Below are 20,745 nucleotides of genomic sequence, written 5' to 3'. Positions count from 1 at the left end.
AAGCTCCGAACCTCAGTAATATTTCTCGGAGGCTTCCAGTTAAGTATGGCTGAAATTTTGCTCGGGTCAACTCGAATACCCGATGCGGATACCACATGACCCAAGAAGCTAACCTCTCTTAACCAGAACTCACACTTACTGAACTTAGCATATAACTGCTTATCCCGCAAAATTTGCAACACTAGTCTCAGGTGCTCAGCATGTTCGGTCTCATCTCTTGAATAGACCAAGATGTCATCAATGAACACAACTACGAACCGATCCAAATATGGTCTGAAGATCCGATTCATCAAATCCATAAATACCGCAGGGGCATTAGTGAGCCCAAACGGCATCACTAAGAACTCGTAGTGACCATATCTCGTTCTGAAGGCAGTTTTGGGTATGTCCGAATCTCGAATTCGCAACTGATAATAGCCCGATCTCAAATCTATTTTTGAGAACACTGAGGCTCCCTTCAGTTGGTCGAACAAATCATCGATACGCGGTAACGGATATTTGTTCTTTATTGTCACTTTATTCAGCTGACGATAGTCAATGCACAACCTCATGGTTCCGTCCTTCTTTTTCACGAACAATACTGGTGCACCCCAAGGTGAGAAACTTGGTCGAGCGAAACCTCTATCCGTCAATTCTTGCAACTGAGCTTTCAACTCTTTTAACTCGGTTGGTGCCATACGATACGCAGCTATCGAAATCGGCGTAGTCCCAGGTACAAGCTCAATACCAAACTCTATCTCCCGAACAGGTGGTAAACCCGGTAATTCTTCAGGAAAAACATCCGGGTATTCGCAAACCACCGGCACAGATTCGGGTTTCTTTTCTAATTCTTTGTCATCAAGTACATACGCAAGGTATGCTTCGCACCTTTTTCTTACATATTTCTGGGCCAACATTGAGGATATTACAGCTGGCAACCTATCCAAGTCCATAGACTCAACTCGGATTACTTCGTTATTTGCGCACCTCAAATCAATAGTCTTGCTTTTGCAATTCACAGCCGCATCATGCACGGTCAACCAATCCAACCCGAGAATAACATCAAATTCATCAAACGGCAGAAGCATCAAGTCCGCCAGAAAACAGGAACCTCGAACCACTAGGGGACATTTCTTACACACTTTGTCGACAAGCACGTAACGACCCAAGGGATTTGACACCCGAATTACGAACTCAGTAGACTCAATAGGTAAAGTCTTACTGGATGCTAAGGTTTCACATATGTAAGAATGAGTAGAACCGGGGTCAATCAAAGCAATTACATTAGTATCAAAGAGAGTAAAAGTACCGGTAATAACATCAGGCGAAGAAGCATCCTCGCGGGCACGTATAGCATAAGCTCTAGCAGGCGCACGAGCCTCGGATCTGGTCGTAGCATCTCTAGATCCTCTCTGACCACCACTAGCATTGCCCGTATTTCTAGATGGTCTACCTCGAGTAGTGGTAGCACCCGGTTTCCCACTCTGATTTACATTCTGTTCAGACAACCTCGGGCAATCTTTAATGAAGTGGTCAACTGATCCGCACTTGTAACAGGAGCGGTCATGGAATCTACAACTCCCTGAATGCCATTTACCGCAATATCGACATTCCGTTCTGTCTCGACGTTCATTCCCAACACTGGCGACCGAAGTGCCTCGTGTACCCACAGGGGGTCGATCACGATCTCGTCTAAAAAGGCCCGAAGTGCCTCTAGACCGGCCCACATCATCTCGAAATTTCTTCGATGCCTGTTGAAGAGACTTTCCCGAGGATCTTTTACGAAACTCTCCAGTTCCCACATCAACTTTTTGTTTTTCTTTTCTAAGCTCTTCGGCTTTACAAGCTCGCTCGACAAGTACTACGAACTCTCGTATTTCAAGAATGCCAACGAACATTTTTATATCTTCATTCAGCCCATCCTCGAAGCGTTTACACATGATAGCCTCGGACGAAACACATTCCCGAGCGTATCTACTAAGTCTAACAAATTTTCTCTCGTAATCAGTAACTGACATAGAACCTTGCTTAAGCTCAAGAAATTCTTTCCGTTTTTGATCAACAAATCTCTGACTGATATACTTTTTCCGAAACTCAGTTTGGAAAAACTCCCAAGTTACTTGCTCTCGGGGCACAACAGAAGTCAGAATACTCCACCAATAGGAGGCAGAATCACGTAGCAAGGAGATAGTACACTTTAGGCACTCATCGGGTGTGCAAGATAGCTCGTTGAGTACCCGGATAGTGTTGTCCAACCAAAATTCAGCTTGCTCGGCATCATCGCTGTCCGTAGCTTTAAATTCAGTAGCCCCATGTTTTCGGATTCTGTCAACTGGGGGCTTATTTGACCTTATTTGGTCAGTTTCCGGAGGTATTGTAGGTGCGGGGGTGGCATTAGTCGGGAATGGAGGTTGTGGAACAGCCGTATTAGTTCGAATGTATTGGTTGAACCAATCATTCATTACGCTATAGAAAGCTTGCCTAGCTTCATCATTCGGATTGCTAGCAATCGGTTGAGAGTCCGCCGGAGCTGTCCCTTGTGCGGGAGCAGGCGCCACACTCTCAAGATCATCAGCTACCGCTCGGTCGGGATCGGGATCCATTACTATAAATAAACACATTTTCAATTGTCAAAAATCACCACACTATCAAATAATCACAAAATGGCATGTATAGCTAGACCCAACGCATTACGGTAGTCCTAGAATCGACTAAACCGTAGCTCTGATACCAATAAAATTGTAACACCCCGTACCCGAGAACGTTGCTGGAGTCGGACACGAGGGGTTCACAGACTAAATTCGCTTACTATCGCAGTCCATTTTAAAAATTTCCAGGCAGTTGGCTAACTGCGTCACTGTCACCTTAAAAACCATATCTTGAGTTTCACAACTCGAAAATCAGTTTCGTAATTTTTCCCTGAAACTAGACTCATATTTACATCTACACATTTTTTTATAGAATTTTTGGTCTGGCCAATTAATACAGTTTATTAGTTAAATTCTCCCCTGTTACAGGGTGCGACTACACTGACCTTCATGCATTACGATTTGGATATCTCCCTGCACAGAGCTTCAATACTGATTCCGTTTGTTTCTATAGAAACTAGACTCAGAGAGAAATCTATACATATATGGAATGACTCCTAATTATCTCTGGTTAATTTATAATGAATTTCCAAATTCGGAACAAGGAATCCAGAAACTGTTCTGGCCCTGTCTCACGAGAACCTGAATATCTCTTAACATACTGTCCATATGATCGTTTCGTTACTTTCCTATGAAAATAGATTCATCAAGGTTCGTTTACATAATTTATTATCTATTTAATTCCATTCCTACTATTTTTAGTGATTTTCCAAATATACATCACTGCTGCTGTCAGCATCTGCCTTTAAGGTAGACTTTACCTATTTCATAGTTTCCATGATTCAACTAGCCCTTTTAGCATAAATAGCACAAATTATGATAGTGATTAACCATTCCCATGGCCAATCCTTGTTAAGCATATCCACACCTCTCAATAACCATATCCATACCAAATGATTATAACATTATGCTCAAACATATATAAGCCATTTTCGCATGGCTATCCAAAATTATACAAATCCAAAGGGTCCATGACCCACAACAAAATGGGTAGTCCTATACATGCCATTTCAAAGTTCAACCAAAATTGTACCAAAAGGGGGCTTTGATAGTGTGGGAGACTTCGACTTCCAAAAATCCCGAGTCCGATAGCTGACGAGCCAAAATCTATAAAACAGAGAAACAAAGAAACGGAGTAAGCAATTTATGCTTAGTAAGTTTTGAGCAAAGAGTTTAGACACAACCAAAGTATAGCATTCATGTAGCTGAACGGATAATTTCATATGCACAAATTTTCAATATCATACTTACTTCACATTACCAACCCTTATGTTCATACACAAAAGATCAACTTAGCCAAAGGTCGGTAGCTCATTTATCGACTGAGCGAATACAGATTTGTAAGGGATCAACTAATTTAAAGCACACACGAAACATACCTCATCACTGGGATTTTACGAGCGTATTAATTTAAATTTTTACAGCAAGATCGCTCGTTCCCAAATCAAGCATCTTCGGGGTTTAGCCGGATATAACCACTCGCACAAGGCCTTCGGGTCTTAACCCGGATATGGTCACTAGCATAAATGCCTTCGGGACTTAGCCCGGATATAGTCGCTAGCACAAATGCCTTCGGATCTTAGTCCGGATGTAGTCGCTTAGCACAAAAGCCTTCGGGACTTAGCCCGGATATAGTCGCTTAGCACAAAAGCCTTCGGGACTTAGCCCGGATATCATTTGAGTAACCATGCACATATATCAATAAATCATGACACATTCATATTTCATTTTCATTACCAAAGCTCAAACACAAGACACTTATCACATTTACAATTTCGGCTCAATAGCCACATATAAGAGCATGATTTTGATTTACTTAAGACATAATCTAATCGAATCATAATTTAAGTCCCATTACTCGAAAACTTACCTCGGATGTTGTCGAACGATTTTGATGGCTATTCGACCACGTTTTCCTTCCCTTTATCGGATTTAGATCCCCTTTGCTCTTGAGCTTAATTTAAACAAATAAATTCATTTAATATTTTCACTTGGGCAATTCCATTCAATACATGTATGTCATACAATTTAAGTACAATGACCTTGCTCAATACTATTTAAACATCATGCATTACCGAACTTCATCAACACCATCTAACTTCATATAGAAACACATATCGTCCTAGGTCGGTACACAAGTCAAATGCATCATTTAAATTGTCAAAGTCCACAATTTAGTCATATTTCTCTATCATAGTTTCTTCACTTAAACCGAATTAACAAGCCCATATAGTCCTTGGCCGAATGCTATTTAACCCAAGTCATCAAGAATTTCATTATTTAACACCTTAGATATCCATAGCTAAATAGGTTATTTGTACATACATATATATACATAAGTGCATAGATACTATGTTACTAACAATTATTTCCTTGCTTAGCAGCCGAACCAATATACACATTACTTCATATCTACCCGTCACGTTTTCTCTACTTAAACCGAATAAACTTGCACATAAGGTCCTTGGCCGAACCTCACTAAAACAAGTCAACCAAAATCTTAGTATTTATCTTGTGTATAACCTTATTTACCTTCCAAAAATCGCAAAAACATCAAACTCTTAATGTTTTTGTACAAGGCCGAATCTTAACATGATCCAACCTCCAACTCATTCCTTTCAACAACCAAAACCGAATGCTCAAGCCATCACCGAGATTTCGAAATTTTGCCATGGTTTGTGTAAGAAACTTGCTAATTAACTAGAAACAAGTTTAAAACTTAAGAATTTAACACAACATACTAACCTCCCCTTAAGCTCAAGGTGACCGAAACCTCTCTTCTTCCTCCTTTCAAACCGGCCAAGAAGAACCAAAGGATGAAGCCTTTCTTTTTTTTTTCTAGTTTCGGCAAAATGGGGGAACAACCACACACTTTTTTTTTGTTTTCATCATATTCCCTTTCATTATTTTATTCCCATGCTCCTTATTTTATCATACTTCCCATGAAACACTAACTTAACATGTTTATGACATGTTTTTGCCCATCACACTTGGTCTACCATACTTGTCATGGCCGGCCACTACTAATTAGGGGGGGAAATTGACATGCAAGTCCCCCCTTTTTATTTCATGCACTAATAGATCCTTATGCTTTGACCTATCACATTTCAAAATTTTCTCACATAAGTCCTATTTACTAAAATTCACCTACAATTAAACAAAATTCAAATATGAAATTTTCACACATGCATATATACATATAATAAGCATCAAATATGACAGCTAATTATTTTTTATGACTCGGTTTTGTGGCCCCGAAACCACTTCCCGACAAGGGTCACATTAGGCCTGTCACATTATTATTGTTAAAACTTGTGAATTGCTACTAAACAATTTCATTGCATATTAGTTGTTAATTTAATTTAAACATCCATCACTCTCAGTTATTTTTTTTAAGAACCAACTTGTTAAATATTAATTTCACAATTGCTGATTATCAATACAGTCCCTGTGGAGACAATACTCTTTTTACTCACTTATTACATGATAATGATTGTGTAAACTTGCACATTCCGTCGTGAATCAAGTTTTGTGGCACCATTGCCGTGGACTATTAATTTAATCATTATTTGTGAAATTATTTCTTACAATTTGGTTTACTGATAAAGGAATCATGTGGATAAATGCGAAAGCGGGTCGTAAAGCTTGTTCAAGTCATGAATTTGACTTGGCTGTAGACGTTTAGAAAGAAACATGGATTTTGAAATAACCTGAAACACAAACAAATCCATGCCAGATAAAAAAATTGAAGAAAAACAATTTAAATAAATAAACTAAGATAAGTAAAATAAAATAATAGAATGATAAATAAGGAAATAAAGAAGATAGACAAAAAACATAGAACGTGATATGTAAAACTCCTAAGAAGCCTTGGAAATACGAAGAATCCACAATCCTTTTAAAGCGGCTCTAATTTCCCCTCCATGATAGAAACCTTGGCAAGAAAAATTTTGAAAATGATCCCCACAATCCAAAAAGATTGTTAAAACTCTTCTAAAAGAAACTCAAGAATAATTCTTGAAAAAAAAACTCAAAGAGAGTTTGAATAATAATCAATTGAATGAATTTTGTACAATGCAAAATGCCTTTATATAAGCTAACTAAATAAATACTAGAACTCTAATTAACCTAAACAAGAAGTAGTTTTAAACTAAACTTCCTTGTTGACATAAAACTCCTAAATAACTTAAAATACTTAATAATTATAAAAAATTGGAATAATAAAATAATAAAATAACAAGAGCTGATAAATACAATATTTGGCTCATATATAATAAAAATTAAGTCTAAAACTCGAGCCCAATATGATTTAAACTCTAATTAAAAGCCCGAAACTTGTAATTCCTGTGCAGGAATTCTACTCGCATAATCTTCACTAAAATGATCATAACTTGAGATCCTAAACTCAAAATCGAGTGATTCAAAGTGCGTTTCGAAGCTAAGAGCTAGATATTTGAACGCCATGAGACATCTCAACCCAAAAATGTCTAGATCTCATCCAAAAAGTTATTGCAATTCTGCTAATTTCTCAAACTTAAAGATTGACAGCTTCGGTGAATGGAATTTAAGAAATTTCACCCTATCCGTGCATGTATCATTCTCTCATTCCTCAAAAAGATTCATCCTCAAATCTTGTCTTTGATCGAATATTAGTTTGATTTGCTTGGCCTTTGACATTGTTGTTGGGCCTTGAGGTAGTGTGAGCCCATCACATCCATGAGTTTGAAATTGAGCCTTAAAACTCGCATCATTCCCCCTTCGTCATGAAGATTCATCCCTAAATCTTTAGATGCGCAAAAAGAAAAAAGGATTAGAATAAATAACAATAAAATGAAAAAAAAGCTTACCTAAACTTTCTTGTGTGCCAAAACTATCTCCAGGATCAAAGACATTATTTTGATCCTTCAAATCAGCTTCAATCATGTATGTCTCCTTTAAAAACAATGTATCAACACTAAACAAAGAAGTGTTAGGTACATGAGTCTTCAAGTAAAAAATAACCTGTAACTTTCTTTGAATATGCATGGTCATCCATAAGAATTTCCAACGATGAGTCAAGAATTTCACATAATTATAAAAATCAAGAAGTTTAATATTATTGTGTAAAAATTTATCATTAAAGGTCAAGATAGAAAATTTTATTGCAAGAGAAAATCTATAAAATGCTTTAAAAACCTATTTAATGCAAAAAAAAAACTACTATTTTTAACATTTACAACTTTAGATAAACCCATAAAATCAGTTGAACTGTCAGATAAAGGTTTAATGAAATTTGACCAATGAGAAAATATGTTGTAAAGAAATCAATTTCTATTGTTTCCTTACCTTTCTTACCTTGTAGCACTTGTGGAGAATTATCAACATTCAACTTACATCTTTCCCACAAGTAAAATTGTCTATCAATGGTAGAGTAATGTAATTGGAAGTCCATCAATGGATCATTGAAATCTTGTAACAAAGAAACACCACTAAACAAATTCGAGTTACGGTTAGATAAAACATAATCATTCCTCACTTTTGCATGAATATTTTCTTGTTTCTCATTTTCTTTTCCCACTTGAGAACTCTCCAATTTTACCTCATATGTATTTTCGCTTAACAAAAGTGGACCATCAAGTAGACTTTTAGCACTTAAAGTCTCTTTTCTCTCTGTCTATTCAATTTTTTCTTTCCCTTTAACCCCTTCACATAATTTCATCATTTTCAATGGGTCCTTATACGCATCTTTGGGCGCCAAAGGGGCTAAAATGTATTGTTTTTTCTTTTAAGCACAAAGGAGTAACAGTTCAATTTTCCATGGTGTACCACATCACGATCATATTGCCTTGGTCTTCCAAGAAGCAAATGGGCGACATGCATGGGAACTACATTATACCAAACCTTGTCAGAATAATTCTCCATTTTGAATGTAATTAAGGACTATTTAATTACCTTAATTTTCAAATCTTTGTTAAGCCGTTGTAAGTGATATCACTTAAGATGCCCTTGGGAAGGTAAAGGTAAAGTGTCCACTAAAAAAATGCTCACCATGTTGGCACAACTACCACTATCAGCAATAAGAGAACACAACTTTCTTTGAATCAAACACCTTGATTGGAAGATGTTAGACCTTTGCACTTCGTCAGAATGATCTCTTACTTGAATGCTAAGGGATTGTCACATTATAAAAAAATTGGACTCGATCAAATAATTCCCATCAGTAAGAGGTTCCAAAAGCTCTTGTATATTATGTTCACATACCATTATTAGATGTTGAAATAAAAACTCTCAAAACGAAAAAAAAATTAAGCAAACTTGACTGTTATGCATTTAGAAGGAAATGAAATTCTCATTGAGGTAAGAATTAATCTTATGAGTCTTTTAAAAGTGTTTATATCAATCAATCAAAATGTATTAGAAACAAACTAACAAAGCAAACCTAATAGCACTATGAGTGCAACATCGCTTAGAAACCAAAGAATTGTGTGTTGCACGGAGGAAGGAATGTGCAACGTGCTTTAACCTACCAACAAAAGAAACAATAAAGTGTTAGAATGCATATAGGAACAATAAAAACTAAAAAAAATGAAAACCTAAGGCTAAGAGTCAATGGAAATCATTGAAACCCGAAAACTCAAAAAATTGCGAAGCAATTTGACAAACTTCATTCGAGGTGTTCCTGATTTCCAAAAATCATGAAATTTAAATTAGAGCCTCCTACAAATATTTATTATTTGATATGAAAATTTTTGGCACAAAATTCAACCCAAAAAAATATTTTTTCCTATTTTTCGTATTTTTCCTATTTTTCATTTTTTCGATCATTTTTTTTGTGGGAAATATTTTTTATATTCTAAAATAGTTCCAAGAAATAGTATGTAAAATTTCAGATTGTTTGAAAAAAGTTTATCCACTGAAAAATATTTTTTTCCAAAAATTGTCTGGGTAAAAAAATTGTTTTGAGGCTGTTTGCTGGAAATTAGTTTATAAGAACAAAAAGAACACCTAAAACGCCCAAATATGATACTAAATGATAAGGATTGAAGTGGAGAAAGTGGAAGAAGGATCGAATTCAAGTTGTTTAACTTAAGAAGGAAAGAGTTGGATGTGACCTGAAAGGAAGAAACCAAACAAGTTTAGAAAATAACAAAGGAAATAAGAAAAATTAAAAAAATAAAGGATAAAGATTTAAAATAATAACTAAACAGTGAAATATAGATTAAAATAAAGTGGAAGATGGAATGATAAATCGATGGATATGATTTATAGAAGGATGAATGTCCAATTGAACTCTTTGAGATATAAATCTCAACAAACTCAATTAATGACTCTAATCAACCCTTCAAGAAATAATCCATGGCAAATTGAAGGGTGAAAAATGAATTCTCACAACTCCTTGAAGAAAATCAGGAAGAAAACTACTTCTAAAAATCACAAGAAAGAAATCTTGCACAAAGAAACAAACTCTCAGAGTTGAAAACTTTATTAATGAAAACAATTTTCTAGAATTCTAATTAACCTAAACAAGACGTAGTTTTAAACTAAATTTTTTTGTTGATATAAAACTCCTAAATAACGTAAAATACTTAATAATTATAAAAAATTCAAAATAATAAAATAATAAAATAATAAGAGCTAATAAATACAATATTGGGCTCATATATAATAAAAATTAAGCTTAAAACCCGAGCCCAATATGATTTAAACTTGAATTAAAAGTCCGGAACTCGTAATTCCTTTCATAATCCCGTCTAAGAATTCTGCTCATGCAATATTCACTAAAACGGTCATAGCTTGAGCTCCCGAACTCACAATCGAGTGATTCAAAACGCGTTTCAAAGCTAAGAGATAGATCTTCGAACACCATGAAAACATCTCAACCCAGAAATTCCTAGATCCCATCCAAAAAGTCATCCCAAGTCTACTGATTTCCCAAACTTGAATATTGATAGCTTCGATGAATGGAATTTAATAAATTTCACCCTATCCGTGCATGTATCATTTACTTAGTTTTATTTAACAAATCTTTTACTTTTTTGGTTTTCTTTTTAGGTATTTATGGGCATTGATCGAATCGTAAATTTACTCCTTGTAGACCCTAAAATCGAGTGAATATTTAAACAAAAGGAAACGAGAAAGATTATCCCAGAGACAAGTTGCAGAAATATACCCTGAAAATTGAAACGAAGTTCAAAGGAATGAAGTTGCTATTGCTCATAATCCAATCCTTATTATTGATGAAAAGAATTAAGTTATAAGAAAGTATGTTGTACCCCTTTTTAATGGGCTTAATTCGGGAATTAGGAGACTAGAAGGCATTGCAGTTTGAATTGAAGCTTGTGATGTTCCAGATTATACCAGCCTGATTTTAGGCCTAGTCGGAACAGTGGTTTTGGAACCACTAACCTGAGGTCGGAGAAATTATTTTTAATATTATTTTATATGTTATAGCATGTTTATATGATGAATAAATATGTATTTTTACCGTGATGGTTGAAATGATTTGTAAATGTGTTATAAACTTAGTTATCATTATTCTATACTAAATCAGTTTTGGACAGCAGCAGCAGTCCGACTTTGAAAATCCACCAAAAATTGTGAAAATTGAGTTATAAGTTGAATAAAATATGATGTAACCAAAATAATTTTATGTTATGAGATATTTGAATTTTTGTGAGATAGGGCTAGAGTGATTTCGGGTTCCTTTGTCTTAACTTTGGAAAATCATTAAAAATTGTATGAAAATAATTATGGGTTAGAATTCATATGAATAAATCCTAAATGACTCTATTTTCAATAGAAATAAATGGGAACATTATTTGAATTTTGTACTGTGAGATAATTTAATTTTTATTGCAGAAGGGTTGAAACTGTCAAACAGCAGAATAGGGGAGACTTTAAAGAAAAAACTGTACTTATTGGCTAGAAAAAAATTCTAAAAATTATATGGTAAGAAGATATGTGAGTCTATTCTCAGTGAAAATTAGCAGATCTTAATTTGGAGTTCTGTAGCTCAAGATATAAATAATTTAGTGATAGTGACTCGAGCAGACAACTTGAGATGAACAAGAGTAGATAGTAGAATTTTGTTCAATTATGATTGTATTAACTTGTGAACATGTTGTGAGAATTTTTAAAAATATGTTAATAAATTGCTTATTATTTTCATATGGACTTAGTAAGCTATATAGCTTACCCCTTTCCTTTCCTTTCTCTCATAGTGTCGCAGATGCTAACTCAGGTTGTAAACCTATCCATCTATGCATGCATGTGCTAAAAGGTTCCATAGGGTGTAGTCATGTATGTTTGGTATGGATGAATTGTGAATGTGCCCTAGATTACATTGATGGCTTTAAAGTGACTAAATTGGCCTATGGATAGACCTTAGCATAAGTATGAAGTGTAAGAATGTGTTAACGATAATTATGGCATGAAGTTTTTAATTTTAAATTAGGTAACGTATGGTGCCTTATGCATGAATAAAGCAACATGAAATTGCCTCGAAAAGTGTCATTGAAGTTATGTTTAAGTAAGTGCCAATGAGGGTGCCAAATGGCTTGGTAAATAGCCATTTTCTAGGCCACATGGGCAGAGACGTAGCCGTGTGACTTGGCCTTGTGACCCTATATCGTTGCTGACGTCATAAACAGAGAGTTACATGGGCTGAGGACACGGGTGTGTCCCAAGCCACACGGGCGTGTGTAACCACATGGCCTAACCCAAACAGGTGTGTGACTCTCGAAAACTAGAAAATTTTCTAAGTGTTGTAAAAAGTTCGTAAGCTCTCGATTTAGTCACAAACCACCCCCCATGTATGTTTTGGGCCTCGTAAGCCCATATAAGGGACATTATGAATATGAATGAATCTTTTTAATTTGAACAGAATTTTTTTATGGCTCGGTTTTACATAGTCGTGTAAGTTTAAGTCTAATAATGCCTCGTACCCTGTCCTGACCCTGGACTCGGGTAAGGAGTGTTACAGTAAAGGTGTCAAACCCGTTAGGCAAGAATGTATTAGTTGACCAAGTATTAAAAAATTGTCCCTTGACAATTAGAGGTCATTGTTTCCCAGCTAACCTCATGTTATTGCCGTTTGATGAATTTGACGTTATCCTTGGTATGGGTTGGTTGTCTACCCATGACGTCATAGTAAATTATGGAAAGAAATTCATTGAACTGAATTGTGAAAATGGGGATATTCTTCTGGTTGAATCAGGTGAACCGAATAGCTTGCCTGTAGTGATTTCTTCTATGACTGCCGAGAAATATATGAGAAAAGGGTATGAGTGTTATCTCGCATTTGTGTTGAATACCCAAGTGTCGAAGGTAATATTGAGTCAGTTCCAGTGGTATGTGAGTTTTCAGATGTGTTTCTAGAAGAGTTTCCCAGACTGCCTCCAGCTAGAGAAGTTGAATTCGGTATCGAGTTAGTCTCTAGTAATGCCCTATATTGATTGCCCCGTATAGGGTGACACTGTTGGAGTTAAAAGAGTTGAAGGCTTAGCTACAAAAGTTAACGGATAAGGGTTTTATGAGACCAAACTATTCTCTGTTGGGGTGCTTCGGTACTTTTTGTGAAAAAGAAAGATGGGTCGATGAGGTTATATATAGACTACAGACAGCTCAGCAAGGTGATGGTGAAGAACAAGTACCCCTTGCCAAGGATCGACAATTTGTTTGATCAAATTAAAGGAAGCCACGATGTTTTCTAAGATAGACTTGAGATCCGATTATTACCACCTAAAAATTAAGGATAAGATGTGCCGAAAACCGCATTTTGGACGAGATATGGGCATTTTGAGTTCCTTGTCATGCCCTTTGGCTTAACAAATGCTCCCATCGTGTTTATGGACTTAATGAACCGTATTTTTCGGCCATACTTGGATAAATTTTTTGTGGTTTTTATTGATGGTATATTAATTTATTCTCGCGATGAGAGTAAACACGTGAAGCATTTGAAAACTATTTTGCAGACTTTAAGAGATAAGCAGTTGTATGCCAAGTTTAGTAAAAGCGAGTTTTAGCTCCGAGAGGTCGTATTCTTAGGACACATCATGTCGGGTGATGGAATTAGAATTGACCTAAGTAAGATCTCGGCTATTGTTGAGTGGAAACCACTGAGGAATGTATCGGAGATTAGAAGCTTTCTAGGCTTAGCGAGTTACTACAGACGATTTGTTAAAGGGTTCTCTATGATTGCTACTCCGATGACGAGGTTACTATAGAAAGATGTCAAGTTCGATTGGACAGAAAAATGGCAACAGAGTTTTTAGAAACTTAAGGCGTTGTTCACTGAAGCCCCAATTTTAGTGCAACCAGCATCGGGAAAAGAATTCGTAGTGTATAGTGATGCATCCTTGAATGGATTAGGATGCGTTCTCATGCAAGAAGGCAAGGTAATAGCATATGCCTCGAGACAGCTGAAGCCGCATGAGAAAAATTATCCGACACATGACTTAGAGTTAGCAGCCATAGTGTTCGCATTGAAGATTTGGAGACACCACTTGTATGGCAAGAAATACCGGGTATTCAACGACCATAAAAGCATAAAATACTTGATGATTCAAAAGGATTTGAATCTACGGAAATGAAGGTGGCTGGAGTTGATTAAAGATTACGAGTTAGTAATTGACTATCACCCGGGAAAGGCAATCGTGGTCGCAGATGCATTAGGTAGGAAGTGATTGTTTGCCTTGAGAGCTATGAATACTCAGTTGTCTGTAATCGAGGATGGTTCGATTCTAGCAGAGTTGAGAGCTAGACCTATGTAACACCCCTATCCCGTATCCGTCACCGGTATAGGTAAAGGGGCATTACCGGACTTGAAACTCATATCAGAACAGTAAAAAATTTGAATTTTTTTTTAAAGAAATAAAGACATTCCTTTAGATAAATACTAAAGACAGCCAGGGATACAATTTAAACTTCTATAAGTACACATTCAAAAGATGCCATTTTCGCATGGCTTATATACATTAACCAAAATATTCTTCTGCCACTAGTCTATTCTACACATGCCATAAAATAACCCAAAACATAACAGTACCAAGCAGTGGATAGTGATAGTGTAACAAGTTGCTGACGATTCCCGAGTCTGTAGCTTCCAAATGAGATCTATAAAACAGAGGAAACAAAGTAAACGGAGTAAGCATTACAATGCTTAGTAAGTTTTAAGCAGTGTCAACAGATAACAATCAAATTATAATATGGTTGTTCGTATTTTTTTATTTCACTCTTCCTTTGGGTATATCATCCCTTTACCGAATATGCACATCTCATCATATACAATAGGTAGATAAACTTTCACCTAAAAGTGAGCTCATGTAACATAGATATATTGTATAATTTCACATAACCTTTCACACTGATCCGATGCCACATAATCATAGGAATAGTCTCATAGATTGCTCACGTATGCGTCACATAACTACCTTATGATTTAGATCAAATCAAGCTCACATATAGACTCGGAGTACATACCTGTTTAACCTTTCGCATTGAATATATTTATAAGCAATTCTTATTGCGAAGTCTTATAGCTTTAAACTCTACTCGGATTATCGGTGAGACCTTTAGCTCAGATGAAATCTCCACACGAAGTCAGCGGGTCTTAACCCGGACATAGTCACCACATATAGTCATCGGGTCTTAAATCCCGGATTTACATCACAGAGTTTCATGCATATTTATTCACATGTTACAGCATTCACATCGATTATCATATTTGTAATTCATTTGCCTCATCAAATATCTAATAAAAAACACCTTCCACAGTTTGTCATTTGGCCACAATATATATACACTTTCACGTTCATCACATTGGCCATTCGGCCTTATCTCATATATACACATTCACATTCATCACATAAAATCCTGAATCAAAATATAAATTTTCATATATTCCCATCACAATTATCCAAATATACTTCATATCCCACATATACTTTCATGTATACACTTTGTCTTGGCTGAATCTACATCTATCATTTTCCAATGAATAATTCAATTTCAAGCCATACTATCATTTCATATTCGAATACTTATAAACTTACAATTCACAATTTTTAATATCAAAGATCCATCTAACACTCATATATAATTTTATAACGTCACAAATTATAATTCACGAATGGGTTTAATCAATAGCTTATGAGCAACTAAAACAAGTTTTATCAATGTTTACAACATAATCACAAATTCTCTACAAGCTGTTTTCCTGAGCAACAGTCGTTAAATTATTTGTAACTGGAGCTACGAAACTCCAAATGATGTGCCGTTAATTTTCCATGAAAATAGACTCGTATATCTTCTATCCACAAAATTTTCAGAATTTTTGGTTTGGCTAATCAATACCAGATTTTTCTTAAAGTTTCCCCTATTTTACTGCTTGACTATTCTGACTACTCTTCACTAAGAACTGAATTTCTCATTGTACAGAATTCAAAATATCTTTTCGTTTATTTTGTTTGAAACTAGACTCATTAAGGAGTTTAAGCATATAAATCTTATATTATAATCATTTTTGTACGATTTATAATGATTTTCCAAATACTGAATAGGGGATTTCGGAGCCATTCTGACTCTGTCTCACACAACTTTAAAAAAAATCTTATTATCGGCAACCCCTTTACTTACACGATTTCTGTTATACGAAACTAGACGCATCAAGCTTTAATTACATAATCTATTCAGCCTTTAACTCAATTCCCACAATTTATGGTAATTTTTCCAAAACACGCTACTGTTGCTGTCCCGAGCAGATTTATACAAATTTACTCTGTAAAGTTCTCATTCACATATTTAAAACATAATATCATATATGCCATCATTTAGAAAAGTTATTAACCTTAACGTATATACTTAATTCATATTCATCCCATTTAAAAACTTAAAACTTACACAGGAATCAAACTCAAATACTTAAGAACTTACCTCGGAAGTTGTCGAACGATTACAAATCGACTATTCGGTTAGGTAGCTTTTTCTCTTATCCGAATTAGACTCCCTAAGCTCTTGAGCTTGAATAAACAGATTTAATCTATTACAAACCAATTATACAAACTCATGGCCGAATACAACAAGAAGACTAACTAGATTCTACTAGCCACTCATTGCTCTATTATTAACCTTACTTAATTATAAACACATTCGGCAACTACCTCAACCTTATTTAATACAATTAACTCCGAATTCCTCATGTAAAAAGTACCATTGCCGAATATCATTTAGTTCACAAGGTCCTAATTTCAAAAATTTGACAAGCTCATACCCATTTCCTACTAATTCCATCATTTTAACACAGGTACGGCAAAGCTAAATTCCATTCTTCCATTAGTTTGCATTTAACTAAATCATGCCTTAATGTTAAGCACATTCGACAATGGTGCAAACATCAATTAACAAACAAACATTATCAACCCATTTTTTTATTACACGTTTTCCCCAATTTAACACCCCCAAATTATCAAACTTTAACAAGTTTAAAACTCATCTAATGACCATTTATAAACTAAAGCATCAATCATTCAAATTCAACTCATCACAACATGGCCGAATACACATTTCTCCTACTTCCATTCTAAATAAAATTTTATCAAACTTCCATCTTCATTTAACTATGTACCATTTAGAACTATCAATACTTTACACCCTTTAACAAATTATAATCAATTTCCAAGTGCATCTTTGACAATTTAAACCACACAACTCAAATTCTTACAATTTAAGCTTAGAAATTTCTATTCATGTAAATTTCAGCAACCTGGAGTCCATTAAGCACTCCAAAATTCCATTTGAACAACAATTGTTCAACCTTCTAGCATAATTTCAATCTGGACAGCAAGCATTATTTAACATTCAGACATCAAAGAACGAATTTAATCCTCATCAATTCAATCAATATCAAGTGTCCTAATTTGGACATTAGTAGTCTTAAATAAAACCACAACAAATCAAACTTGAAAATTTTCACAGTTAATATCGTAAAGAAAAATTTAATGAACCAACAAGCTTACCAAGATTTTCCCGCTTCTCCTACCTTCTACCGTCTCCATTTTTCTTTTTGTTGCAGCCCTCTTCTTCTTCTTCGATGGATTACCGAGTTACTTGAAATTTCAGCTACCTAACTAGCTAAAATCATAGTTTTTCCTGCATGCATGTGACACCAAGCCTTCTTCCAATCGGTTTTCCAGCAGAACAAATATGGAAGAAAACTAAAACTCCATTCCCCCTTTCTTTCCAAACGGTGAAGAAAAATAAAGAAAGTGGAAGATGAGACCAATTTTTATGTTTTATTCATTTCATATTATAAAACCAATTATCATTATTTTACTAATATAAAAAGCACAAAGTTACAAATTTCCCTTCATCATTGCCGTCCACTAAAATAAAAGGGGTCTAATTGACAATCAAGCCCCACATTTTAGCCATGTTAACAATTGGCCACTTTAAGAAAAAGACTTCTAAAATTTTCCTTTATACAACCAAATCCCAACTAAATAATTTAGCATCCAATTAACTAAATTAGACCACCCAACTTTCACAATAGGTAATTCACATAACAAAAACACTGAAATTAATATTTTACAAAATTTTTGACTAGGTTTTGTGGTCCCGAAACCACTTCCCGACTAGGGTCAATTTAGGACTGTCACAACCTATGTTTCTTCAAGAGATTTGTGAAGCTCAAAACAGTGATAAAGATTTACAAGACAAGATGACTCAGTGTGAGACAGTTGACGAATCAGATTTTCAGATTAGTACCGATGGTTGTTTGATGTTTCGAGATAGGGTCTGTGTACCTACAGATGATGAGCTTATTTGGAAAATTCTTTATGAGGCATATAGTGGTTGTATGTCAATCCATCCGGGTAGTACTAAGATGTATAATGACTTGAAGAGATTGTATTGGTGGCCGGGTATGAAAAGAGACATATCAGAGTTTGTGTCGAAATGTTTGATTTGTCAGCAAGTGAAAGTTGAGAACCAAGTACCTTCCGGCTTACTTCAGCCTGTAATGGTTCCCAAATGGAAATGGGATCGAATTACCATGGATTTTGTGATGGGATTGCCCCCAACACTAAGAAAGAAAGATGCTTTTTGGGTCATAGTTGATTGACTAACGAAATCAGCTCACTTTATTCCGGTGCATACCGACTACTAACTTGATAAGTTAGTCGAGTTGAATGTTTCAGAAATTGTGAGACTTCACGGAGTGCCCTTGTGGATTATTTCAGATAGGGATCTGAGGTTTACTTCGCGGTTTTGGAAAAGTTACAAGAAACTTTGGGGACAAAGTTGAATTTTTGCATGGCTTTTCATCCGCAAAATTGACGGCCAGTCAGAGAGGGTAATTCAGATTCTTGAGGACATGTTGCGATGTTGTGTTCTTGAATTCCAAGGCAGTTCGGAGAAGTATTTACCGCTGGTAGAGTTTGCCTACAACAATAGCTATTAGCTGAGTTTGAAGATGGCGCCTTATCAGGCTTTATAAGGGCGAAAGTGCCGAACGCCTTTGTTTTGGACCGAACTCAGAGAAAATTAGATTCATGGGGTTGACTTAGTCAAGGAGACTAAAGAGAAAGTAAAGGTAATTCGTGATTGTTTGAAGGCTATTTCGGATAGATAGAAATCCTACACAGATTTGAAACGAAAGGAAATTGAGTTTCAAGTTAGTGAAAAGGTGTTTTTGAAAGTATGCCCGTGGAAAAAAGTCCTCAGATTTGGTAAGAAAGGGAAATTAAGTCCACGTTTTATTGGACCTTATGAGGTGACTGAGAGAATTGGACTGGTAGCTTATCGACTAGCCCTACCATTCGAGTTAGAGAAGATCCACAATGTTTTTCATGTGTCGATGTCACACCGTTACTGTTCTGACCCTTCGCACATTTTTTTTCCAACAGAGGTTGAGATTCGATTAGACATGACTTATGGCAAAGAGCTGGTTAAGATCTTAGCCCGAGAGTTAAGCAATTGAGAAATAAAAGTATAACACTTGTTAAGGTGCTGTGGCGTCGACATGGGGTTGAAGAGGTCACGTGGGAACTCAAGGAGACTATGAGAGATCAATACCCTAACCTTTTCACTGGTAAGATTTTCGGGGACGAAGGTCTCTAAGGGGGAGAATTGTAACAGCCCGATTTTGGGCCTAGTCAGAACAATGGTTTTGAAACCATTAACTCGAGGTTGGAGAAATTATTTTTAATATTATTTTATGTGATAGAGCATATTTATACGAGTGCATGAAAATTTTGGTGAAATAATTTTAGCGATTGAATGCTTAATTACGAAAAAGGACTAAATTGCATAAGGGACAAAAGTTTTATTGGATCTACTATGCAAGCATAACTTTGGCAAGAGCCCATCTTAACCATACAATAACTGAAAAAGAACTTTTTGCTGTAGTTTTTGCTTTTGGTAAGTTTTTTTCATATCTTATAGGTACAAAAGTCACAATTTTCATGGATCATTCAGCCATTAAATACTTACTCACAAAGAAAGATGTTAAACCAAGGTTTATTCAATAGGTACTGTTACTCTGAGAATTTAACCTTGAGATCCAAGATAGAAAAGGAGTTGAAAATTAAGTAGTGGACCATTTGTCAAGATTGGAACAACACGAGGTAACTATTCACTTGTTCCTATTAATAAAAATTTCCCAGATGAGCATATCTTTGAGGCAAATCGAATCCATGAAACTTCTTGGTTTCCTGATTATGCAAATTATTTAGCATAATGCCTCATGGAATGACATACCAAAAAAGGAAGAAATTCCTTCATGATAGTAGGTATTACTTCTTGGAGGAGCCATTTTTGTTTAAGCAATGTGCAGATCATATAATCAGGAAGTGTGTAGCTAGAAGCGAGATAGACGAGATCCTATATCACTGCCATTCATCTCCAAGGGACTTTTTGATGGTTCCCACAATGCAGCAAAGATTTTGTAAGCTAGATTTTTCTAGCCTACTATTTAAGGATGCATATGCATATGTGAAGAATTGCGATTGATGCCAAAGGGCTAGAAACATATCAAGGAGGAACGAGATGCCTTTGACAAACATCTTCGAGGTAGAATTATTTGACGTTTGGGGCATTGATTTTTCAGGCCTGTTTCCTTCTTCTTATGGTAACAAGTACATCC

This window comes from Gossypium hirsutum, chromosome A01 (genome assembly GCF_007990345.1).
Source record: "Gossypium hirsutum isolate 1008001.06 chromosome A01, Gossypium_hirsutum_v2.1, whole genome shotgun sequence".
Lineage (NCBI taxonomy): Eukaryota > Viridiplantae > Streptophyta > Magnoliopsida > Malvales > Malvaceae > Gossypium > Gossypium hirsutum.
Note: the sequence above shows the minus strand (reverse complement) of the source record.